The following is a 27007-nucleotide window of genomic DNA, read 5'->3' as shown; positions in this document are numbered from 1 at the left end:
AAAGAAAAATAGGAAATTGGAAAGGGGTAGGTAATGCAGCCAGCACTACAGCAGAAACCCTCCCATAACCAAACAGTAAACATGAACATTCATCGTGAGAGTCACTGAATGGAAGAACTGTAAAGTGAGAGTGTGATTGATTTGTGTCCTAAGTCTGTGTACACAATGCTCTATAAAAAGTATCGTTACAACAGGATGCATATATTCTCAAAGACTGAATAGAAAATTCCTGTTGACAGTGTCAGCATGGAGCCTCTTGTTTTGTTTTGAGTTTCAGATTGCTATCTGTTTTGAGGCAAGGAGAATGTTGGGGAATGGAAGATGCCCTTGGAGTGCACATTCAAAATGTAGTCCATTAAGGGAAACACCCAAGGTGAAGTACATTTCAATTAGGCAGTAATTACTCATGAGTTTGTACTTGATCGCAATTATACGGTTGTAGAGCAAAGCTAAACAGCTTTCTCAGAACCTTTGCAGCAGAAGGGAAATCTGTCTTAGTCTGGCGACAGAGCCAGAGACCACTGCCTGCCTGGGCAGTCACTCTACATTTAAGCTAACCAGGGTGCCTAGCAGATGCCATGGTGAGGCCGAATTGATCAGCAACCCAAAGCAAGAGCGGTGTTAGTCTCGCTCTGAGTTGTTGATCAATTAGCTCTCTTTATCTAAATGGTGTGAAGCTTCTGACACCATGAGACACTGTGCAGGAAATAGTTGGGGATAGCCCTTGGCCTTTTGCTTCTGACAGCCTATGCAAAAGTTCTCGAGGAAGCATGGTCACATTGCATTAAGTGTATGTCTCTTCAGTCTTCTTTAGATGCTTTAAATTAATCCGGAGCCCTCCACTAAGACGACCCTTGTAGCCAGCGGGCTCTTTTGGGATGTTAAACCGTACAATTTACAATTTTTTTCACGCGCGGGATGCTGGAGCCATAGATGGGGCCGAGACAAAGTCAAGAAGAGAGGCAATCCATTGATCTTTACGCTGCTCACGAGGCATGACGCAGGTGGTGAGTGAAGGCACAGCGGAGTGGAGGGCGGAGAGGCTGGCAAGCTTGGCCGGGAGCGGGACAGGGCATCAGTGTCCTGGTGCTTGCGGCCCGACCAATAAACAACACGTATGTTTTATTCTTGTAGACGGAAAGCCCATCGAGCAAGGCCGCCGGAGCGAAGAAAGCCAACATAGGGCATGGTGGTTGGTGATCACGTGAAAATGACGCCCATAGAGATAAAGTCTAAACTTGCCAAGGGCCCAGGCAATGGCCAAGCACTCTTTTTCTGTCACGGAGTAGCTGGATCCGGCTTTCATGATGGTGCGACTGGCGTAAGCAATGACACATTGTTCGAAGCCAGACTTGCGTTGGGTGAGCACAGCCCTGAGGCCAATGCCACTGGCATCCGTGTGTGGTTGGAGCTTGCGGGTCGAAGTGATGCAAGATGGGTGGTGCCATGAGGAGACTTCGCAAGGTGTTGTAGGCGTTGTCACAGGAAGGCGACCAACTCGAAAAAATCCACGTTGCTGCCGAGAAGCTGAGTTAAAGGGGCAACAATGGCCACAAAGTTGCGACTAAAATAAGAACAGAGGCCTAGGAAGCTGCGCAGTTCCTTAATGCAAGTAGGTTTTGGAAATGCAGTCACAGCATGAAGTTTGGCGGGGTCGGGGCAGACGCCCCCTTTTGACACACAGCGTGGCCTAAAATTTTCAGTTTACGAGCAGCAAATCGACACTTCTTTAAGTTCAGCTGAAGGCCGGCATCCGTGAGGCAGGGCAAGACGTGCTTCAGCCAGGATTGATGAGTCGCAAAGTCGGGCGAAAAGATCACAATGTCGTCGAGATAACGGAGGCACAACTTCCACTTCAGGCCGCACAGAATGGTGTCCATCATGCGCTCAAAAATAGCTGGAGCATTACAGAGGCCAAAAGGCATGACATTAAATTCATACAGGCCATCAGGGGTCACAAATGCGGTTTTAGGGCGATCGTTGGCTGCCATGGTGACCTGCCAGTAGCCAGAGCATATATCGAGAGAAGAGAAAAGTTCCGCTCCTTGAAAGCAGTCCAGAGCATCATCAATGCGGGGAAGAGGGTAAACATCCTTTTGCGTGATTCAGGTGGCGGTAATCAATGCAGAAGCGAATAGAGCCATCTTTCTTCTTCTCGAGTACCACGGGTGAGGCCCAGGGACTGTGTGAGGCCTGAATCACGCCACTCTGAAGCATGGTGTCAACTTGTTGTTGAATAACTTAGCGCTCACTGGTGGAGACACAATATGGGTGCTGACGCAGAGGGGCGTGGTCACTGGTGTCGATGTGGTGGGCGACAGTCAACGTGCAGGTCAAAGTGGGTTGGTGTAAATCGAAGGAGGAACGAAAGTGATGAAGCAGTGCGAGAAGTTGAGTGCGTTGAGGTGCAGGGAGAGAGGCGTTGATGGAGGGAAGGAAAACGTCTGGAGGTGAAGTGTCGAGCGAAGTGTGGAGGGCATCTACGTCGAGGGACAGCGAAGCGTCAGTCTCATCGCAATAGAGAATGAAATCAATGATCTGGACGGTACCAAGGCACTCACCGCGACACACAACGGAAGCATATGTAAACAGACTGGTCATGAACAATGCGCTAAGGCCAGCTGACAGGGTGAGGACGGCGTAAGGTATGGGCAGGTACTTGTGGCACAGAAAGAGGCGATGGTGTAAAAAGTATGTTGCCGTCGCGAACAAAGTCAGAAGCAATGGGCACAAGAACAGAAGAACAGGGAGGCAGTTGAGTGTCCTCAGCAGTGACGGCTTTGGCAGGAGCAGCAGAAGGGGCATCGGGCGACGAAGAACCGCTGAGAGCAAAAAGAACTCGAGTTCAGCCCGAGCACCATCGATGACTGCGTTTTGGCACGATAGGAAGTCCAAACCCAAGATGATTTCATGAGAACAGTTTGGCAGAATGATGAATTCAATCATGTAGAGGAACTCCTGAATAACGACGCGAGCTGTGCACGTCGCTAATGGCGCAGTAGCCTGCGCGCTTGCGGTGCACAGCGAGAATCCAGAAAGTGGGGGCGTCACTTTTCGCAAGGAGCGGCAAAAGGTGACTGACTAGCGAGGTGGAGCTACAATGGACGTTTTTCCAAGAACTCTCGTCCAGCAAACTTTTGTCCCCGATAGTACATATGTGAACAGCGGCGTGTCGCGTCCGCGAAATGTACGGTGCGGCACTGCTGCATTCTTGTACACGCGGCTTATCTTGGCCTACATTCTTTACCCGTCCTTGTGAAACGCAATACAACGCCTTGAGAAAAGGGATTGAGACTGCAAAATTTATAGCTTCGCCACATATTCCGTGAACCTCCATGAATGCTAGCACATCCGTTCAGCTGCTGCTGTGGTTATTGTGTTCGGCTTCTGACCCGAAAGACGCGGGTTCGACCCCGGCAGCTGTCGTATTTCGATGGAGGCGTTAATGCTAGAGGCCCGCGTACTGTCCGATGCAGTGCACGCTGAGGAACCGAAATCAATCCTGTTTATTTATTTATTTATTTATTTATTTATTAAAAATACCTTACAGGGTCCAGAAGGGCATTGAGTAAGGGGAGCAAAAACAATAGATTAAGCAAATAGGAACAATGAGTTAAAAACAACACATGATACAAGGCAAAAAGTAAAGCGTGATACAAGGCAAAAAGTAAACACAATTATAAATATACAGGGCAAAACGTAACTACAAGACATACATCACCGCATCGAAAGAAAAAGCAGTAGCCATAAAAAAATATACTAATGGTTGAAATTGCACAAGAAACCAAAACTTAATACAATACCAACGAGAAGAAAAGGGAACCAAGGACACAGAACAACCTGAAACAAGACACAATGTCGTTAAAGAAAATGTTTGCGCAGCTGGTCTTGAAATGATTGGTGGTTGCCGATAGATGCGATAGAGTTGGGAAGATCATTCCAAAGAATAATGGCACGTGGAAGTGCAGATGAATTGAAGGCTAGGGTTCTTCCGTAAATGCGTTTAATGCTGTACTGATTATGTAGGCGGTGTGAAATGCGTGAAGGCTCTTCGAGGGGCAAGGGATGGCCTGGTGCTGTGACGATATTTATGTAGTAAGCATAAAAGAGCGATGGAAAGGTGAATATGTAATGGTTTGAGGGAGATATCAAGTTTGATCTTAGTGATGCTGGACGGGGGTGGTACTTTTGTGTGATGAAACGAGCGGCTCTATTTTGTACGGGTTCAAGCATGTTGATTAGGTAATTTTGATAAGGAGACCACGTAGGTGAAGCAAATTCTAGTTGAGGACGCACGATTGTTAAGTAAGCGACTTTTCTCACATTATTAGGGGTGTTTCGCAAGTTCCGGCGCAGGTACCCAAGTGATCTTGAAGCTTTGGCACAGATGGATTGAATGTGCGTGGCCCATGAAAGATTATCCGTGAGGTGAATACCTAAATACTTATAAGATGATGCCCGAGACACTACAGTACCTTCAATGGAGTACGAGAAATTAGAATTAGTACGCTTGCGGGTGAAAGAGATAACCTTGCATTTAGATGAGTTGAGCATCATTTGCCATTTACTACACCAATTTGAAATTAAGCTCAGGTCAGTTTGGAGAGCAAGGTGATCATCCATAGAATTAATGGGCCGGTAAATGATGCAGTCATCAGCAAAGAGTCGTATAGAAGAAGATATGTCTGTGGCCAAGCCGTTAATGTATATTAGAAACAATATGGGGCCAAGAACACTGCCTTGGGGTACGCCAGACTCTACATCACTGAGTGGGGAGGTGAAATTGTTAACTGTAGTGAACTGCTGGCGAAATGAAAGAAAGTTACGTAGCCATGACAGGGCTAAAGAATCTAGGCACAGAGCAGACAATTTTGAGAACAAGCGGGAATGTGCAACACAGTCGAAGGCTTTAGCAAAATCTAAAAAGATACAGTCACTTTGAAGGTTAGCATCCATGTTGAAATCCAAGTCAGTTGTAAATTCTAGCAGTTGGGTGTCACAAGAAAAACCTTTCCGGAAGCCGTGCTGATTAGGAAAAAAGAAAGAATTAAGTTCCAGATGGCAGTAAATGTGGGAAGCGATAACATGCTCGAGTAATTCACAGCAAATGCAGGTTAGCGAAATGGGGTGGTAGTTTTCTGGTGAATTTCTGTTTCCACTTTTGAACACTGGAATGATCTTAGCAATTTTCCAATCTGTAGGAAGTAAACCAGATGATAATGATTGCTGATAGATGAGGCATAGAATTTCACTGGAGATCGATACAGTGTTTTTCAATATTTTAGAATTTATGTTGTCAACACCAGCTGATGAGGAAACCTTAAGATTTGCAATGAGACGAGCGATACCTTCAGCGGTAATGGTAATAGGGGCTATATATTGGTAATCACGATCAGGAACAATGGGTATGTTGGAATGATCTTCCCGAGTGAACACTGACGCAAAATATCTGTTTATTTATTTATTTATTTATTTATTGTACCCTCAGGGCCCGAAGGCATTACAGAGGGGAGTGGGAATACATAAAATTTTCAGTCTAAACAGCAACAACAAGAGAAAACAAAAATAAACCAGGAATACATGACAAATTGAAAACACAGGAAGGCAATAAGATTAGAATGCAGTAGGGATATATTAAAACAGTGTGTAGACAGTAAAAGGCAATTTTTATACAGTAATAAACGACACATACTCAGAAAGAAACATTAAGGACTTGACGAAATGCATTGTTATCAGAAATACCTGCGATGTCGTGGGGAAGGTGATTCCAGCTGGCACAAGTTCGAGGTATGAATGAGTCATGAAAACATTTGGTGTGACAAGATGGGATTCCAACTTTATGACGGTGATCAACGCGTGCTGATATGTAACATGGTCTTGACAGTAACTTAGGGTTGAGAAAGCTGTTGTGGTAAATTTTATGAAAAAGACACAATGAGGCTATTGATCTGCGGTGGGAAAGAAGTGGTAGGGACAAACTTGATTTCATGGCGGTTACACTGCTTGTTCGGTGATAATTAGAAACAATGAAACGGCATGCGCGGTTCTGCACAGCTTCCAAATCTGAAACAAGTGAATCGATGCCAGGGCTCCAGACAGATGCAGCATATTCTAACTTGGACCGTACCAATGTTTTATAAAGTAATAATTTTATTGAACTAGATGAACGTGAGAAATTTCTGCTAAGATACCCAAGCATGCGATCAGCGTTATTTATTATGTATTCAACGTGAGTTTTCCAAGACAGGTTACAAGAAACGTAAACACCCAGATATTTATAACATGACACGGTTTCGAGAGACACGTTGTTAATGTGATAAGAGGAAGGGGCATTAGAGAGATGAGAAATGCGTACATGTTTACACTTATTAATGTTTAGTTGCATGTTCCAAATAAAACACCAGTCAAGAATCTTGTTAATATCGGATTGAAGACAACAGACATCATTATCATCTTTAATTTCGCGGTAAATAACACAATCATCGGCAAAAAGATTAATTGAAGAAGAAATGTTAGCCGGTAAGTCATTTATATAGATGAGAAAAAGGAGGGGCCCAAAAACTGACCCCTGAGGCACTCCGGAACGGACAGGCAAAGAATGCGAGTTTATATTGTTCGCTGTTACGAATTGTGAACGGTTAGAAAGAAAGCATTGTAGCCATGCAAGGACATTAGGGTCTATGTTAAGATTGCTTAATTTAAGAAAGAGAAGCTCATGCGAAACAGTGTCAAACGCTTTCGAGAAGTCCAAAAATATGCAGTCTGCCTGAGACCCGTGGTCAAGGATGCAATGAAGGTCATGTGTGAAACATATTAGCTGAGTTTCGCATGAAAAAGACTTACGAAAACCATGCTGGGCAATGCTGAAAAAGGAGTTAGATTCTAAAAAAGAGATGAGATGAGAATATATGACGTGTTCCATGATCTTGCACGGAATACTAGTGAGCGATATAGGTCTAAAGTTATCAGGAGAATGTTTATTTCCGGACTCATGCAGTGGAATCACCTTCCCAATTTTTCAATCATTGGGAATACAACCTGTTACAAGAGACTGTTCAAACAATTTAGTAAGAATTATGGAACAATAGAACTTTGTATTAATTAAAAACTTCGAATTAATGTTGTCAACACCGCAGGAAGAGGCAACCTTAAGATTTTCTATGATGCACTGGATGCCTGACGCGTCGAATACAACTGGATCCATAGGAAGAGCATCAAAAACAGGGCACACGCGATGAACAAGAGAAACATTGCTAGAAAATGCCGCAGCAAATGTATTGTTTAGAACAGAAGAACATTCGTTCTTAAATGCTTGGGGACATTCACTCTCCGAAAGCTGCACGTGATCGTCGCTGCACAATGAAAATTGGTTGCTAGTACTGTCGGGAGATATCACACGCCAGAGCTTTTTGGGATTAGATTTTAGGAGGGTGGCTAGGTCATGAGAAAAATATTTTTTCTTCGATGCCCGGAGGGCCGAACAGTGAGATTTCAGACAATCGTATTTTTTCCAAGCATGACGGCAGAGAGATCTATTGAACCATGGATTAGATTTGTCGTTTGAAATTGAAACCAAGGGAACATATTTGTAAACTAGATTGGACATCATGATCTTCATGATCTTATAAAGTACCCAGTTCTGATCGACGGACCTGTCTGCAAATGAGGGCAAGAACGTTTGAATAAAAAAATCATTAAGTGCAATATTCATATCTCTATAATTAGCTCTACTGTAATCGCGAATTTTCCTGGATGTAAGACCTTGAAACGCTAATGGGACATTAAGTCGTAGATGAATGAGCTATATGGTCACTAAAACCGTCAAGGAGCAACACTTCGTTAATCGTTTCGGGCGCATTGCAGAAAGCTAAATCTAAAATGTTTGAACCGCGAGTGGGTTGGTTAATCACCTGAAAGAAATTAAAATCTAACATAATGTTGATAAGCTCTGTTGAGGCGCGGCAAGATGACGACAAATGTCACCAACCAGTAAGAGACAGCATTTCTAGATCTCCGATATACATATACAGCTTCTAAAGTTCTGCTTGAAATATTACTCATGCCTGGCAGAATTGCCGCTGCCGTGACGCAGACGCGACTCATACAGAAAAAATAATTGTGCCGCTTTCAGCAATAACAGCGTTTCAATAGAAAAAAAAAACAAACAAAGTCGCTTGCCGAGTTTCGGTTTTGATTTCATGGTTGGCAGTTTTGTGTAAAATCTATTCTTTCGTTATTTTTGCTGTCAGCTCTCATTATTTTTATAGTGCTATTGTGGTGTCGTTTCTTACGAATTTTGAGCCATGCTTCCAGCGCATTTCGTAGGTGGCGCAGCAGCGCCATCTGCCTGGGACGGCCTGCCTATCGACATCAGCATCATTCTCTGCGTGCCGCGGGTTGTTTACATCTGTGGCTGGATTGGTGCTGTTCGTGTTTTTGTTGCGGTCGTGTACGTTCCAGCTTCAGTTTATTGTGCAGTTGTAACATTAGTGCATTTTTAAGCGTAAACAAAAAGTCATGCTGCAGTGTTCAAGTATGACACGTTGGAACCAGTTCAGGTGAGCTCTCCGTGCTGCGCAGCTGCCTACACGGCCTTCTTTGGTACTGTACTAATTTATGAGAAAACAGCGGTTGAGATACCTTATGGTCACTTATCTTATCATCCAGAAATCTTGAGTCACAGTCATGACCTTGTGCTGCACTGCTATCTTCTGTTTTGTCAGCCTCAAAAGTTTGCGGAATGTGGCTGTGTAGGAAAAACTTCATTGGTGTGCCTTGTGTACCAGTTTCCTGGCATTACGCCAATGAATGGAGCGTGCATGTTCTCTCATGATTGCCTTGCAAATGTTGCTATGGGTTATGGCGCATGTATATGGGTTTTTCTGCGCACCCAAATTTCGTTGGGTTTTGTCAAGATCATACATGTCAGAAGGGCTGGTGGTTATTACATCAGAGCAGTGTGAATGTTAAAAATGTACTGCAGTGGGTAAATGAAAACTAAAAAGAATGGTACAAGGCAAAGCTGCCGAAACCGCTCACCAGTTCTTGAAACAAAGTGAACATAGCAGCACTAATTCTGTTTGGGCGAGTTGGTAATGATCCATTTTCTTCAGCAGTTGTGTTGCTTGTCTTCCTTTCATGTGTCCCCTCTTTCCGCACTGTTTAACAATGATATCACTACTATGCCTCACCATTTTTTACCTAATGTGTTTCTCTTGGGTGGCTTGCAAAAATGGCTCACACTGGCATATCATGGTCCACTGAATGTTAAATTATGGAATAACTTAGATGGTTCTCTGTGTGCATTGCCGAATAATCAGTTTCAAAGAGAACTGCCATACCATTTCTTTGACATTGCTGTAAGCAAATGCTGTGTAACCCATCCCTGTTTATGCCTCTAACAGAAGAGACTGCAGTACGTGTAAGTAAATAAAAAATACTCGAATGCTTCCTTCTCAAAATTGATGCCATGCAATGACACCATTTTAGTGAGCAAATTAGACATCAACTGATAATCTTTATTTATTTATTTATTTATTTATTTATTTAAAATACCTTACAGGCCCCATAGGGGCATTGTGTATCACATGTTATCACATGCATTGTAGCGTTTCAGTGCCTCTTTTTGTCAGCCTGTCTGTAAAGGCTTTCTTTGTTTTTGTTTAGGCGAATTAGGTGCCGATTAAACCAAGGCGCAGTGTTAGTGCATGAATCTGTCAATAAGAGCAGCATGTTTATTACTGAACAGGTTCCAGTTGACCTCCACTGAACGTGTTCAAAAACTGAGAAGAAAGTGCTCAGAAAAAACTGTCAACTCAGCATTTATTTTGGCGAAGTTTGCTCGCTTGTAGCACTTGATTTGTTTGTTGCGAGTTGCTTTTTTGTGGGGCTCGAAATTGAGATTTCCCGTGATTATGGAACAATTAGTAAGGCCTTCTAAAAGCGTAATATTGGAACAAAGGTGGTAGAACGACGCGTGGGTTCAGAAATATGTTGTTGCAATAAAAAAACAAGGCAAGACTGGAGGAAAGTCTGAGCTTCAGGATCATTAGCTGGAGCTGTTAGTGAGGACCAACTAATTGCTGGAAAGTTAAAATCACCTATCAATAGTAAGCCTGAATTAGGAAATTGAACAGTAACTTCCCTTAACATTTTACAGAATTCACATAAGATTAAATGTTCATGTCAGAAGGGTGGTAAACACCAATAATGACATCCGTAGAGTCACATTTCACGCGAACCCACACTGGCTCGAGGCATGACATGACCTCAATAAGCACAGCAGTGACTTCTTTTTGTAATGGCAAGAAGTACACCCCTACGGCTTACGCGGTCACAATGAAGTATGTTAAATTCGGAGTCGCAGAGGAAAATGCAATTGTCAGGAACCATGTCATTTAACCAGGTCTCGGTAAGTGTGATGATAGACAAACTGCATGAATCAATTAGTGAATAAAGAACCTTATTTTCAGATGGAACGCTTCTTATGTTAGTGTACAGGAAACTAACATGTGTCTCGTCTCCCCTTTCTGCGTCCTTCGTGAAGTTCGCGCTGTTTTCGTGTGTGTGCTAACATCTAAATCAGTGTGGCGCTGCATGTGACTGAGAGTGTGGTTTGACTGCCAGTTTATGAGGACTGGAAGGAATACATCACTCGTTTAACATCCGCACTGTGCAGAAGAGTTGTCCAGTTCCTTAACTTATGTTTCGAACAGAGAACTCGCAGTGCCTTGGTGCGAAGTACATTGTAGGAAATGTCTTGTTCGTTGAGAAAGGGTCTGGTCTCGCAGCATCAGTACTAGTAATTTTTATTTTTGGTTAAGTACACAGACAATGAAGACAGAGGAAAGGATGACACACTGCTGCTGCTGCTTGCCATTTACTGTTCGCACTCTTGCACAGACTTGTGCAGTAAAGAGTGCTGGCACTGTGAATGCATAAGCATCATCATGACGGCACGTTTTTGCAGTAAAATGTCGGATGGAGTAGACGTGCATTTTTTTCTTTTCAGACTAGGAATTATTTCTGCTCAGACAATTTCTCGGTTTATCAGAAATGCTTCTTCCCGTGACAATATGTCAAAGGTATGTTGGCATCTGCATACTCTGCAACGAAAGTTGAGGAAACCACCATTCTGTGACTTTGACATTTTTGCAATGCTCATGAAAACAGTCATTTTAATGTACCCCAGTCTGCCGTTGAACAAACCGTACCTAAGACAGCGGGATCCAATGTACATTGAATCCTGTGCACTGAACAAATCTGATATTATGTCTGTTTGTTTTTTTCACATTCTTTTCATGCAAGAAATGGCTGGCCTAGTCATCTGGCATAACGATTTCAGCTCGTCTGGCAGAGAAAACAACCACTTTGATATTGCATCACTGTCTGATTTTCTCTTGGCTATATATATGGCAGTTTGGTTGCTCTGATGAGCAATGAGGAGACAGTGCCTTAATAAGGACTGCTTCTGTACAATTCATTCCACTGTAAACTTGTCAAGGCAGCTATCGTGAGGACATCTCTTGAATGTCATGTTCACACCATGTTGGCATCAGGTCCTCAAACAATGCACACTCAGCAGAAGCACAGTACCTTAACTACATTTTGGCCAATGTTGCTGAAGGCTTCACTGATATAGTCTCCAGGGCACCTTAGCTGTCGCATAGCTTGAAGAAAATCAGACAGCGAAATAATGTCAGTGGTTTTTTCGTGCATAGCACAAGCTGCAGTACTTTGTTGGATGACGGGGGCAACCACTTCTGGAAAAAAAAATGTTCAAAGATACATGGAAGGGAAAAAAACTTCACTGCACAATATTCATTGTATATTAGATTCTGCTGTCATTGGGCAGGTGTTTAGAAGGGCACACTGGGGTATATTTTTTCTTTCATCTCCTCATGCCACAGTTTCACCTGAGGCTGCAGGATGTGAAGATAAATGTTCAAATGGCCACCTCCATAAACGTTTAAACATTGTAAGAAAAGAATGGAAGCTTCCTCAACCTTTGTTGCGCCAACCTGCGTTGCAAATTAAGCAATGTTTGGTATTGAGATATGACTGCGGTTAAGCGCAGAAGAACTCAGCTTAACAGCAGTTCGAAGCTCTAAATTTATAGGTATAAGCAGCAGGAACAATTTTAGTCCAATCAATGAGGGATGAAACTGAAATTAAACTTTGGGAGTTAGACAGGTCCCACGCTTGACCTCAGCTTTGACACACACTCCAGCATCGATACTGCAGGACTGGGGAATGGCTCAACTCAGCAGTGCAGTGTCTGTCATTGTGGAGCAACATCAGAATTGGGATTTGGTCAGGGAACATGCAAATGGTGCTGTCATGAACAGAGAACCATATGCAAACAAATAGGTGTACCAGGGAATCTGACTCCAGTACAGAAGGTGCAAATGCACACACAAACCTAGAAGGATTCCGCAAAGCCAACAAAGCCCACCTATACATTGGCTCACCATCGTTGTCACAGATCAGCCAAGAAATCGCATTCCTCGCAGGAAGGTCACAGACAAATGAATGTGCGCATCAATGACATCCTCCTTGCAAGTCTTCAGGAATGCCTGCAGCTGATGCAGTAGGCCCAGGAAGTGGTGAACAACAAGTCATCTACAGGGCCATTGTGAATACAACAGCAAACACAGAATCGGACACCCAGTGCTAATCCTGACATGTCTCTCAAGGCCTGGGAGGCATTTCGCACTGCAGTGCAATTTTTGTGACCGGGAAAATGTTAAAGTTTCCAAGATTATAATTTGGAATTCACTGCTTGCTGTTATGCAGAAAAGCATACTGTAATCTTAGTGTATATACCTGAATAAATGTGTGTTTGTTTTATTTTTCTTCACAATTTGTTATGGACAGTTTTGATGGAGAACCAATGTACCATATTAACAAGGCATGCCTGTACAACCATACAGTATCCAAAAAACACCACCTGGTTTTGCGTGATATGTATGGCCTTCCTAAGAAACGTCCAGCGTCCCTGCTATAACAAAAAAAAATGCAAAAATGGTAGAGTAGTAAGTTGAGCACACAGAAACAGTATTATGCAAAACTTTCTGAAGTAAACAGCAGCCAGCCAAACAAGTGTCGGTGTTCATTTTCAGAGTCCTTTCAATGCTCCTGTTATGAGGAAGCCCACTAACTTTGCATGCATCTTCTACTGCTGTGCCTGTATCAAAGGATGAACACTGCCACTATAGTGAAAGCAATGTATAGGAAGACTCTTTGGATATCAATGATCAATGACCTTTATCTTGACCATGGAAGAACAGATGCAGTAACTTGCAGACAGTGGCTACTTAAGAGTGCTACAAGGTGGCATTTCTGGAGTGCACCCATGCCAATAAACAGTCTCACAGTAAAGGTGTTCCTGCATCACAGTTGGCTGCTGAAGTGTCAAGAAGCTTGATTTCTGCATATTTCCAACCAGTGTGTTGGCATTTTGTGACTGCAATGAAAATGGCCACTGCTTCAAACTACATTTCTGGTCATGTACCGCTCTGTGTCAAAAAGCGGTGGCACCTTGCTCATTTTAAAAGTTCACTCGCACTTGACAAGGAAATGTGAGAACCAGTCAGAAAGGCAAAGTAGCAAGCAGTACGGCACTTGATGTAAATGATAGGATCTCAAGTCAACGTAATGTGCCCAGCAGTCTGTCCCACATCTCCATTTGAAGGGACACAGCTTTCAGCAAAAATTTACTTTATTTCTAGCTGTATGAGGATCCATAGCACACAAAATTGAAGGGACACAATACAAGCGCTTACATGTGTTGTGTCCCTTCAATTGTGTGCGCTATGGATCCTCATGTTGACTACCCACTAGCCCAAACCCTGACCCTTCTAGCTGTATCTACATGAATTTCTTTAGCAATTTCAAAATAATTTTACTCACCAAATGTCACTGTTTTATGTGCAGAAAATTATTTTCTGATATATATTTTTCCTAAATCTTATGAAAAGGCTGCAAAGCTAAGAAAATGTGGCAGAAGGCTAGTTCAGCATTCATTGCTCTTGCAGGGTGAAGTCATGTAATTTTTTTTGTTTTGCAAAGGTCAAATTTTTGTTTTGAATTTTTGAGATTCAGTGTTTGTTGACATATTCAAGTGAGACGACAATTTCATAGAAGAAGTTTAAAATTCTTAAATTTGAAAAACAAAGGTTGCCTAGACCTGCCGTTGTGGTCCTAGCAGTGCAACAAAACAAGTGCTCCAAAAAAGATAAAACTGTTGTGAAGAAGTATACTTGAAGAAGGCAAGTATCTAGGCAGAAAACCTTAACAGAGAAAATTGCCTGTTTCTTGAATGTTTCGTCACAATTCACAGCCGCCGAGGTTCATGAAACAATTTTTTTACAGTACTTCCCAGCTGATTTCAAAAATAAAATTTGGGGACAGCAGGGTCATTCCACACGAAAAGAGATGCGCCAAATTTTTTAGATTTGGCTGAGAAAATTCATGCCAGTTAAGACAAGTCCCAACAGAAGTGTAGAGACCTTTCGAAGAAAAAAAAATGTTCTCCAAATATCATGCTCCAAAGTGTAAGAGATCACCTTCATGTGGGCATTTTGCGAAAATTATTGTTCAGGAACCGTTCTGCCGGCAAAGTTTCTCTCCGCATGTAGTCTGGTATTGAGATGCTCTGTCATGCCTCAAAAAATAAACCGTGGATGATGCCATTTTGGTTTCAAATGGAAGTGCTTAACAGGAAAAAAATTTGAAAATTTCCGCATTTTTGAACCAAACTTAGAGTCTAAATTTAAGCAAACTTTTTTGGAATTTTGCCTGAAACCTTGATATAGCACTGTTTGCATTAAACTTGAACCTTGCGTTGTTCTGTAATTTAATTACAAGTATATCGATTTCTCCGAAAACGGCCACATTGTGGACCAGAAAACTTAAGTGGGCAACGGTGCTAGACAAAAAAAAAATCCAAAAGGTCAACCATTAAATTAGTTTCACATATAAAAAAAACTAGAAAATTGTTTTTTGTTGGCGAGAAATAAATTTTTAAAAAGGAGTTGCAGAATGTGGCTCCAGCATCTGTTATGGTACGGTAAAACGCTGCTTTTATTTCCAGCCTCGCTAAACTCTAGTAGCTGCATTTGGACATGCTGTGAGAAGCCACTGCATCATTTCAGTTATCTTTAAAGAATATGTTTGCTCATTGTATACAGGGTGTGCCAAGTTATTCCCTATAGATTTGACCTAAATGCAGGATTTCAAAAGCCAGTCTGAACAGGTTAGATGGATAAGCATTTATTATTTACATTTGACTTGACTGAGGCATCAGCCTGTCAGATTATTCAACTTCCAAAGCTGTGGTGTATAGCGAATGCAATGTTCAATAGACCATTTGTATTGAACTAAATAGGACGCCCTGTATATACACACAATATGAAGGGGAGACTGCATAGTACAGCAAAAAAAAAGGATTATAACATCATGTAGGTCTCTTATGTGAATACTGAAAATTATTAAATACCGAATCGAATATCCTGGTATTTTATTTGGTGAACGAATGAAACAGCGCATGTTCAAAATTATTTGGAACGAACTGAATCTGTTCTCAAGTTTGCTAATCATAAGCAAGTTTGAATAGAGCACGTCAAACAGAACCTGCTCTGGCATCGCACAACATGTTGTAGCTATCCGTCTGTGCACAAAGGAGGGTCCAGCACCACGACGCAGTTCATTCGTGAGACGGCATTCATATTGCTCACATATCGTCTTCAAGATTGTGCGATGCTGCAGAGCTGAGCCTGGTTTAGCAAACACTGCTGGTTTGCGCAGTCTCTGAGGTCATGGCCTAAACTGTCCTCCCTCTCATCAACCGAGATATTGCATTAGTTTGTATGCTGTCATCATCGGTAGCAAAAGGTAAATGCCCTATGCAAATTTCCTAAAGATCATACAGACTTCGTGTTGCATGTCCCCTGGAGGACATCGGTGCTGCGTCTTTCGATTGCTACAGTTGTAATTCCATGACTTATAGCATAGCCGTTGGTGATTCCTTGTTTCACATAAACATTTGTTTTGCACTAATATTTGCACAAGTCTGCACAAGCAACTTCAAAGTAGCAAATAATCGCACGTATATTCAATTCATATTTCATTCGGTCCTTTCACTGTTAGATTCCTGTTCGATTAGGTTTTTAAGTACATTATTCATGTTTTATTCGCAAAGCTGGCCTACTTGTACTACATTCAATTTCGAAATAACGCTGTTTGCACACCCCTAATGCTGGATTTGCCAAACAAGTTTGCAAATTGGGCTCTTGCACACCTATTACATGCACTGGAAGGGGTGCAGACAGTACTCTGCAGTGCAGAATTTTCAAATATCATTCAGTTTAGGAAGTCTGAATAGAGCCCGATACAGGGGCAAAGAATGGCGTCCCTCATGGCCTGAGTTACTTTGGGACGTTAAACCACGATAAACCAAACAGGGGAAAGAACAAACTCATAGCAAGTTCAGCATGTGTACCATTGACTGCTTATTATTTTGTCTTCTGCAGTAAGTCAGCTGAGTATGCTCAAAAATAAAAATGCACGAACTTGCCGAACTTTCACTCGTAACTGTAATATCCCAGAAATTAAAAATGTGTAATGACAGGCACAGTCCCTTGACCTTCGCAGACTGCCACTAGTGACAATTTTGGTGCACTCAACAAAAGCTCTTTTCAGCTCATAATAGGAGCATCAGGAGCAGTTCAATAAGTGAGTTGCTGGAAGACTGCCAAACAAAAAATACTGCTAGCTGCTTTCTATGCAAGGGTGTGCGTTAGCAATTTTTCAAAACCGAATCAAATACGGAAGTAAAGCTGAAAAGTGGATAGAATACGAATACGATAACTTCACAAATATTCACTATTTCGCCACTTGAGCGAATATTTGTATGAAACAAATATGATGTAAAACAGCGAAGCGAAAGTGGTGGCATTGTAGCACGCTTCTATGCTATAATTTATCAATTTTTAGCTACAGCTGTCAAAAAACCGCAGTGGTGACCTCAGCTAGGGGCTATGCAGCACTAAGAATATAAACTCTGACTATCATGTCCAATGTATAGGAAAAAATACATTTGCTATTGATTGCACTATGCTCTGCAAGACCTTCATGCGCGTGCGACTTGTATGTATGTTATTATGTTAATACGTAAATAGATTTATCACAGTGTACCTCTTCCATTTCACTTCTACACACTGCCTGCTATCCTTTATTTCCGCTGCCCCAGCTCAGGTGCTTCCAGCAGCAATGGCAGATGCCGGGGCTAGCAAAAATCTTTTTCCTTCCATTTACCATGTTTGGTAAAACTACTTACTATTGATTGCAACAGCAAATAAACCAACGCCCTGCATCAATAAACACATGACAGGCAAGAAATACCTATGAGTATGGCCTCAGAGATCAGGGCCATTTGCTAAACCTGCCAGAACATTGTTGCGTTGCCCAATATTGAGGGCCATGAGTGAGCATTGTGAACCCCACCACACAAATGGATGCCGTCACAAAACTGAAGCCTCTATCTCATGCAGACCAGTGCCAGCAAAATGCTGTGTGGTGTTGTAGTGAACCTTGTTTTTAAAACTGTCTTCAAAGAAAACTATGGTGTGCCTGATTCAAGCTTCATGCCCATTATACAGAAACTATTCGAGAACAAATGAGCATATTCAAACCATTTCACATAATTTTGAATGTGTACTATTGAAGGCGTTCAGACGCTATTACAAGTTTTTAAACATTCGCTCACCCATAGTTTTATAGTACATATAGCATCACCACCGTTTCATTTAGCAACAGGCATGGGCAGTATTGAAGATACATATATCTTCTATACTATTTTATGTATCGGTATTAGGTATCGCTTGCCAAAAATGAAAGAATTGGAGTATCCGTATCGAAAACATATATTTACTATACCGTGCATTTTAAAAATACAGTGAACGAAGGCACATTAATGAAGGCAGTGATAGCATAGCAGCAGAGCATCTGCCTTACGTGCAAGACTACCGGGTTCGAGTCTCGGTGTTACGCAGTTCTCCACCGGGTTAAAACAAAAAAAAAACATGTCGATCGAATTACACAACCAGGCCTGTGGTGCGGCCTGATATCGGTGACCAGAACCGACAACGCACTCCCTCACCAGAACAGGATTTGGCCACGTTTGAGTAATGGCATGATCGTAATATTGACATTTTTTCATGCAAGTCGAGGAGTTTCAAAATGAGTGGTCGCGTCTTGTTCGTTTCTTTTAACTCGTCCTGAGGCATCTTTTGACACCACTCACTGTTAAACCTAGTCTTTCCATAAAAACACCGTCAATTACTTTCTTTTCCAGGTCGTCACTAGTCTCCTCGCTTAGCTCTTTTATACTGTAAATGATCAGGTTATTTCTGCTGCCTCTGTTTCCTAAACAGTCTATCTGGTTCCTAACTGTACTGAGCCGCTCCTGAAGTTCTGATATTGCCGATTCTATGTCTTTTACCTTCGTGGCTAAGACATTTAGGCTCGAGAGCAGTTTCTCAGTACCATCAATTACGAATGCTCAATTAAACTGGAAAGTTTGTTCTCAATTATGTTTTCAGATGCCTGCAAGCCCTACATTGTCAAATTAATCTTGCTCTGGCCTTCTAGCAATTCCAATAGCATTTGTTTTTCAGTTGGGCCAGGATTTGCTTCAACATCGCCACAATGTCACGGATCCCCCGAGAACACTCGGGCCGAAAGAATGGACTAGGCGACAGGTGTACCCACACAGATGCACATTTAATACACCCTACGCGACACAAGCACACAAAACTAACACAAAACACAAAGACTACCAATACACATGGCCCGGGAACACCCAGTCTACTAGCGTTCGGCGTTCGTGCTCATGGTTCGGTGCTGATGAAGCATTGCATGGGTCCAGTCAGGGGCGTCTAGGTAGCCGGCGTCGAGGTGGCATTCGAAGTGCTCAGGCTGGTGTCGCCTCTTTGAAGGAGGCATTCAGAGGACTGGATTGGGAACAGTTGGGGATAAGAGTCAATGGAGAATGACTTAATGATCTGCGATTCACTGATGATATTGCCTTGCTAAGTCACTCAAGAGATGAATTGCACATCATCATCAATGACTTACCTAAAATATAACATGCAGAAAACCAAAGTAATGTTCAGCTGTCTCGCAAGGGAACAGCACTTCACATTTGGTAGCAAGATGCTAGAATTGGTAGGGCAATATGTCTACTTGGGGCTGTAGTGACCACTGATCTGGATTATGGCAGGGAAATAACTAGAAGGAAAAGATTGGAGTGGAGCACATATGACAGGTTCTCTCAGATAATGAATGGCAATTTACCAATATCCCTCAAGAGAAAAGTATACAACAGCTGTATCTTACCGGCACTCCCCTATGGAGCAGAATCGTGAAGGCTAACGAAAAGGGTTCAGCTTAAGTTAATGACAACGCAGCGAGCTATGGAAAGAAAAACGATAGGCGTAACATTAAGAGATCGGAAGCGGGCGGAGTGGGTGAGGGAACAAACGCGGGTTAATGACATCCTAGTTGAAATCAAGAGGAAGAAATGGGCTTGGGCAGGGCATGTAATGCGAAGGCAAGACAACCGTTGAAGGTGCACTGAAGAGGAATCTGAACTCGTCTTTTTGCCGCGGAAACTCAATCTACACGTTCCGAGCATTCTTAGAAACTTCGATTTATTGCCCTATGTGGCCGATTTCCCGAATTAAATCGAATTAACGTCCGGCTCCCGTCTTTTTTTTTTTAATTCTCCCTCGTATGGTGGGTGGAGTCAACCGACGTGGGGAGTGCCTTTCACCCAGTCCCGTGGCGGCTTGCCGCTCTGCCATCGGCGGAGTAACACGTAGTAGTCCGTAGAAGCAAATAGTCCGCGCGTATTTTTATTTCTGCGAGCTTATTTTGCGGTTATATTATCTGCAAATGAAACTATTTATTCACGGAAACCTAAAAAACAAAATAAAGCGAAAGCAAAGCCTCCACGGAGCTGGCTGAAAGGCACTCCACGCGTTGGTCGACTCCGCCCACCGTACGAGGGAGAATTTTAAAAAAAAGGCGGGAGCCGGACGTTAATTCAATTTAATTAGGGAAATCGGCCACACAGGGCAATAAGTCGCAGTTTCTAAGAATGCTAGCAACGTGTAGATCGAGTTCCCGCGGCAAAAAGACGAGTTCAGATTCCTCTTCAGTGCACCTTTAAGTGTAACGGAGTAGACTCCAAGAGAAGGCAAGCGTAGCAGGGGGTCGGTAGAAATTTAGGTGGGCAGATGAGTTTAAGAAGTTTACGGGGATAGGGAGGCCGCAGCTGGCGAGGGACAGTGTTAATTGGAGAGACATGGGAGAGGCCTTTGCCTGGCAGTAGGCACAGTGAGGCTGATGATGATAATGATGCAGAAGATAGACGGCGTGCTCATATACTTTTGTCGGCATTCTTGGCGATATGAAAGTCTCAGTTACCTTCCTTTCAGTTTTCTGCCTTTGCAAAGAACATTGTGTTTTCAAGGACAGGGCAGCAGCCATGCTTCTTGCACTTACTACAGTGCATTGCCAAATGGGCATACTCCCACACGGTAGGCGAATCTTGGCCTGCATTCCAATGTGTGTCCCCTTTGAAAACGTCCCTTTCAGCGACACCTGATTGGTCAAAATGCCAGAAGCAGATGTGCATCCATTTCCGCCATTTGGGCCAATCAGTTGTCACCGAATGGAATTTTGAAAAAAGATGATGCGCAAAACAGACAACACAGGCGAAAGACAGACGAAACACGCGCAACTTTGCAACTGTTTATCCACTTCGAAAACAAGTGAATATATAGTGTAAAAGGCAAGAGCAGGCTTCAGCAAGCTGGCTATCCTACTCTGCTGATAAGCTCAGTTGCCAAAGCATTACTGAAAAAGGTGAAAAAATAAAATTGCAATAACAGTGCAAAAAATGATGTTACCAAACAGAAAGCTAAACTTGTGATAATGGCTTATATTCATAAGATGGCACGCAATCTGAAACATGTTGAGACAAAGTTTAATGTTCATGTAGTTTTTTCCACCCGCAAGAAGCTGTTCTCCTTGTGTGGCAAAATGGATCCCAAAAAACTGAAAAAAGCAGAATGCCAGAAAAAGCATGTGATGCCGCTTGTAAAATGTGCAGTGGGCGTAGTTTATCAGATCCCGCCGACGTGTGGGAAATCTTACATTGGCCAAACGGGCTGATGTATTAATGATTGCCTTGCTGACCATAATCGCGCGTTAAAGAACGGCATGGGTACTCTCTTACCACGTCATTGTAAAGCCTGCGGGGAAAAAGAAGAGGAAAAATTTCAGGCGAAGCTGAAGGAAACAAAAATTCTACGCAGGATCAAAGGCACCACAGCCCGTGAACTTATAGAAGCGTTCCACATCAACAAAGGCGGAAACGATTATGTAAGCACGCCCTCTCTTACAATTTACAAAAAAGAAGGTGTCTTTTTAGATATGAGCTGAGACACGTTTTTTCTTGAGCCATTTGTTATCTTTTTGTTTCTACTTCTGCGCGTGTGTGGGTCCCCCTCTGCTTTTGCCTGTTTGCCTATATATTCACTTGCTCCCTAGGTGAATAAACAGTTGCACTTGTTTCGTCTGTCTTCCTCCTGCATTGTCTGTTTTGCGCGTCTGTTTTCAAAACCATGCACCAATTAGCCCCCCCCCAGCATGTATTGCTGAATGGGATGTTTTTGAATGAGCCGTAAGTTCGAATACAGGTCCTCGTTGATGGCCGCGAGGCATATTGTGTTTGCTGACGTCTTTTTTTTTTAACTCTTTCAGCTATTAATCTTTTGATCAACCTTGGGTACACCTCAGCAAGCTTGCGATAGGAGGTCTAAAATTTGTGGCCTTTAGTTGATGGAACGAAAGACAAGGGTTGTACCAAAAGAGTCTATTCATTCAAACATTTTTCAACATATTTGCCACTGATGTCAGTGCGTTTCTTCTTGTAACAGATTTATTTTTCCTAATATGCTTTGAAATCATTCCTTTGTGGCTTTTGCAATTCACTGTCACCAGTGGCAGTGGTCTCATTTGTGGAAGTAAACAGTGGTCCTAGCTGAATCTTCATTCCAAAGATGCTGTTGGAGCTCAAAAAGTGAATAGGTGGGCCTGAAATTGTACTGTATCCTTGTTCATTTTTGTTCTTTCAAGAATGTCGCCGTTGTCTTTGTACCATCTCCACTTTTTCTCATATTTACAGTCAGTATGTGTATTTGGAAAAGCACCATGAAGCAGTTATGTCTCTAAAACGACATAGAAACACCACTTTAAGCTTGACAAGACAGAACATTCACTGCCAAAATGTATTGCCACAGTCCACAAAAATTTGGACCTCCTTGCATAAATGGCATCAAAAACATAGGCTTTCTCGTTACCTGCCTGCAACTTTTTTGACGTTGTGAGAAACGTAATGCAGGTAAGGCATGGAACACACTCGCTTCCTCTCTTCATTGCTCTTCAAATGCTGTGCGTGTGTAGTTCTCATTTGTCCTCCTTCCTTCCTCCTTGTTTTTTCACGCAGCTTTTTTTTTAAAGGACTATAGCCACCAAATCTCTGCTTGCATGTTTTCTTTTTTGAAACAATGCGTTAGACATTAGTATATATGGATCACCCCATATATATCAGGGCCGCTAAATAATTTACAATCGAATTTCATCTTGGTGCTGTTTCGGTTCCAGCGGCTAGGCGATGGGATGGTTGTGACATCAAAGGTCGGGGTACGCCACATGTGGCATAAAAAAAGACTGCAATATAATTGCCTCTTCTTTGTTTTCATTAACTTCAATGCTAAAACCGACCTGTCTCAAGAGCGATAGTGATGAGAAATGAAGAAGCAGTGACCTATATTGACCTTTGATGTCATAGTCATTGTCTGGCTGTCTAAACTGAAACAGCATGAGAAAATAAATTGAATTTTAAATTATTTCGCAGTCGTAGCTAAGTACCAAGTGGTGATCCATGTATTCTAATATCTTGCGCTTCACTACAGAGAAGACAACATGCAACTAAAATTAAGTGTCATTTCCAAAAGCGAGTGACAGTATGACATTCACTGCAACCTCCCTTTATCCTTGTTTAACCATGATAAGACCTTGTTCACAATACATTACCCTTCTCATGCAGTTCAGATGATAGTAACTGCATGAAGGTTATCTCTGTAATAAGGTACACTACTTGTGCAATATATGAAACAACTCGGACTGGTACCTACAAAATGTGCCAACTTCTGTCAGGAGCATGTTCGCAATTCGTCACAGTGGGAGAAAGCTAAGCTAGCAGCACAAGTGGCCACTTCAGTAAGAATGAAGAAATTAATGACCTCATTGACACTGCGCCTGGCCTCATCTTTTTTTGAAATGCATATAATTTCGTACATATACAATTGCTAGCGAAATAAGCAGAGCTCAAAATGGGACTAAGCCTTTGCAAGTTTGTCCAGCATTACACTATGTGTATGACCCTTTTAATTGTTGAGAAATGGAAGTGATTTCCTCACTAAAATCCCTTGACATATAGTTTCATGCACCTATATGTCGAGCAATCTATCTCTAGTCAACATACGCTGAAGCTGGGTGCAACACTAATGAGGTGTATACTTCAGTGTTTGCCATTCAGCAACTTTGTACACCACAGCTGTCTGGAATATGAAATTGTACATACGAAAGATGGACAAGCTTATTATTAATCATTATACCACCTCACTTACACAGCTTTATACTGGATATCTAAAATCAATCTTTGTACAACGTGCAGTTATGAGCAGATTTTATTGCTCTCTCAATGCATAGCAATCGAACTTCATGTTAACTGTAAATTATTTAAAGAGAAAGTGCACCTTTGAAAGTAATTTTAAAGTGCCCTGAAAAATTTCAGGCCCCAAATGAAAGCTGCATAACTACACACAACTTCAGTTATCACTGGGCAACCAACTGACCTTAATAGGGAAGCCGCCGCTGTGGCTCAGTGGTTATGGTGCTCGGCTGCTCACCCGAAAGACGTGGTTTCGATCTAGGCAGCAGTGGCCGCATTTTTGATGGAGGCGAAATGCTAGAGACCCATGTACTGTGTGATGTCAGTGCACTTAAAGGAACCGAAGGTAGTCAAAATTATCTGGAGCCCTCTATTACAGCGCCCCTCATAGCTTAAGTCGCTTTGGGACGTACCCCAAAAATCAAACAAAATTTAAAAGGACACTGAGGACAAATTAAAGTTGACCTGCTTTTTGACAGACTATGATATTCTAATGACAAAGGAACTGCTGTCACCGAAAACTGAGCTTCAATAAGATGGAAAACACCAAAAAACGAACTACAGGTGTTGTTATCACCAGCTGATTTTGCAAGTAAACTGCGTGCTAAGCTCCAAATTTTGGGCGTGGATTGCAAAGGATATGCTACACTGCCATTCACTTCAAAACAGCGGTAACCCGACCTTCTGAGTTCGGATATCACGAGTTTGACTCATGGGGCGGGGAAGTTTTTAAAATCAAATTTCTCAGCTATAATTAGCGTTTGCCGGACAAACTTCAGCATATCCAAAAAAAAACGCGAAAGTACCAGGAGATTCTAAAACATTTGCATGACTGAACAAGATGAAAATAGCCCAAGCTGTGGGAAGTGGAGAACAGTGGCTTCACCCCAACAACACACCAGCACACAAAGCTGCCTGTGTGGGAACCAAAAAAACAGCATTACCTGGAATATTCACCTTTACCATTCACATGACCTTGTTTTTCACAACTTCTTTCTGTTCCCTCAAAGAAGAAAGTCCACTGGGTAAACAGTTCTGTGGTCAAGGAAGAGTTAGAGAGAAAAAAAGGGACAGCCATTGAAAGAATTTCTGGACTGCTTCAAAAAAGTGAAAAACAAATTTCAGAGCAGAGCATGGGTTCAAATGGGCATTACCTTGAAGGAGATTAAATGTGGGGCACCGCAAAATAATTGCACACTTTTTTAATACCAAATCTCCCCTCATAAAACAAGATTTCGGCCATACACTTGTTTACAGTATGAAGGACGATTTTGTGAGAAGGTGACAAGATGCACAACAAAGGAAGACCAAAAAAAAAAAAACGGATATCTCCATATGTGGCCCGCAAAATCATAATTTTACACATTCGTAAAATCATGCGTAAAGTCATGTATTTCATGCAGTCTCTGTGGTGAAAAATGCTACGTGTTCAAGTGTGAGTTCCTCAACTATAACAACTGCTGTACAATGTTCAGCATGTGGAAAAATAAATGTGAGAGTAAGCTGTTAAACTTCAGTAGAGAAATATAAAATGAATAGAGTTTTATTTTCCTGCATTAAACTTATCCCATGAGGCAGACATCGTTGCTTCTCAAATGGCGTGTAAAATTACTCACAGGCGATAAAATAGATTACCTGCGTTATCGAAAAGCACGACAAGCTACCATCGAAAAGCATGAAAGCGAATAAATTACTCACCTTGAACTAAACTTGTCCAAACGGCACTGTGGTAGTCACCGCAAGCGGCAGACATCGTTGCTTTTGAACTGGCGGGCGTCGATACGCCCTAAGCTTATCCAAACGGCAGACAGCGTTGCTCCTGATAATCACCGCCTCACCGGCGTTAAATAAATTTACCTGCGTTGTCGAAAAGCAGGACAGCTTGTTATCCGAAAAGCACGAGAACCCGAAGGCGGCGTCGCATTTTCTTTCCTGAGCTGTCGTAGCAACAGCTGCTCCGCGCGCGCGTTGGGGTAGGCAACATTGGCGTGTTCATAGTTGTCATAGCAACAGGTGCTCCGCGCGCGCGTTGGTGTGGGCAACATTGGCGTTTGTCTGTAGCGGCTAGCAAACGGAAACACGCCTCCCGGCAAGCGGCACGGCGGCGGCACACAGGGAATGGCTCGACTGTGAACCGGGCTGTTGCCGGGCGGCGTATTGCCAAACCATATCCCGTAGACGCACTCGAGCAGACGACGCCCAAGAGTGCGATCACGTGACTTCACGCCACTTCCGTCGGCTGAAGCAGCGCTGGCGGCGCCTAGCGTTTGCAAAGCGACTCTAGAGAAGTTTCGGTTTTGGTTTCATGCAGGGACTCGATTCACGCGCACTGCCTCGGCCCTCGTCGCATTTTTTGTTTTTGTCGTTGCGCGAGGGTGCGCCCAGCTTTTTTTTTTCCTCTTTGCGTGCAACGCGGCGCTTTGCACTCGATTCAAACGCACTGCCTGGGTTCTCGTCGCGTTTTTTTTTTTTGTTCTCTTTACGCAGGCGTGGGCGCGACGTCATTGCACAGCTTTTTTCTCTTTTTGCGTGCAGCTCGAGCGAGCTCAGGCTCAGCACAGAGGAAAACCACATCCGCTGGTGTCCGTGCAACGTATACCAGTGGATGCAGTGATACGTACAGGTGCCGTCAAAAGTAAATGGAAGGCAATATTAACGAAAAATTTAATAATTACGCCCCCCCCCCCCCCCTTAATTCATGCATCCTTGAATACATATGTGCAGACTAATTGTGGTTGCGCGAATTGCACTGTCCACCAACAAACATGGACCATTATGCTTTAGATTTAAAGAAATTAATTTTTTTGGCAAAGTCGCCTTCCATTTACTTTTAACGGCGACTGTACATACCTTTTCTTTTCCGCAGGCTTTCTAGGGGGCATGAGGTCGGCGCCGATAGTCAAGCGAGATGTTGTCAACTCTCTTTGATGAATATAAACGCTGTTAAAGTAGTTAGCTTGTTTTTTCCGGGCATCACGCGTCTGATATTTGCTCCTATAGCGCCCGTTGTGCAGCATGTGCTACTATTTAGTTTTTTGCTGCCTTCAGTCAGCGCCTGAACTCTGTAGTGCTTTAGCACAATGAAAATGAACGTGTAACCCTGTTTTTATAACATGCACGTGTTGAACCCTTTTTCTGGAAACATGCACCAACTAGCCACCTGTTGGAGACGGGGGGGTCCTGGAGTTGACTGAATTGTTC

At 42.7% G+C, this 27007-nt stretch overlaps 1 protein-coding gene and 1 long non-coding RNA gene across 5 annotated transcripts in view; one reads left to right on the top strand and one right to left on the bottom strand.

Moving 5' to 3' along the window:
- Positions 1–27007, bottom strand: part of atos (atos homolog atossa) — a 145775-nt gene that overhangs the window by 29915 nt on the left and 88853 nt on the right. The gene's annotated exons all lie outside the window — the stretch shown is intronic.
- Positions 8413–12849, top strand: LOC149339316 (uncharacterized). Its single transcript, XR_016283504.1, has 3 exons — positions 8413–8558; positions 11012–11084; positions 12513–12849. It is a non-coding gene; the product is annotated as an uncharacterized LOC149339316 (long non-coding RNA).

This window comes from Amblyomma mixtum, chromosome 6 (genome assembly GCF_055824585.1).
Source record: "Amblyomma mixtum isolate Tamu chromosome 6, ASM5582458v1, whole genome shotgun sequence".
NCBI classification, from domain to species: domain Eukaryota; kingdom Metazoa; phylum Arthropoda; class Arachnida; order Ixodida; family Ixodidae; genus Amblyomma; species Amblyomma mixtum.
This window is presented reverse-complemented; position numbering and strand designations above follow the sequence as displayed.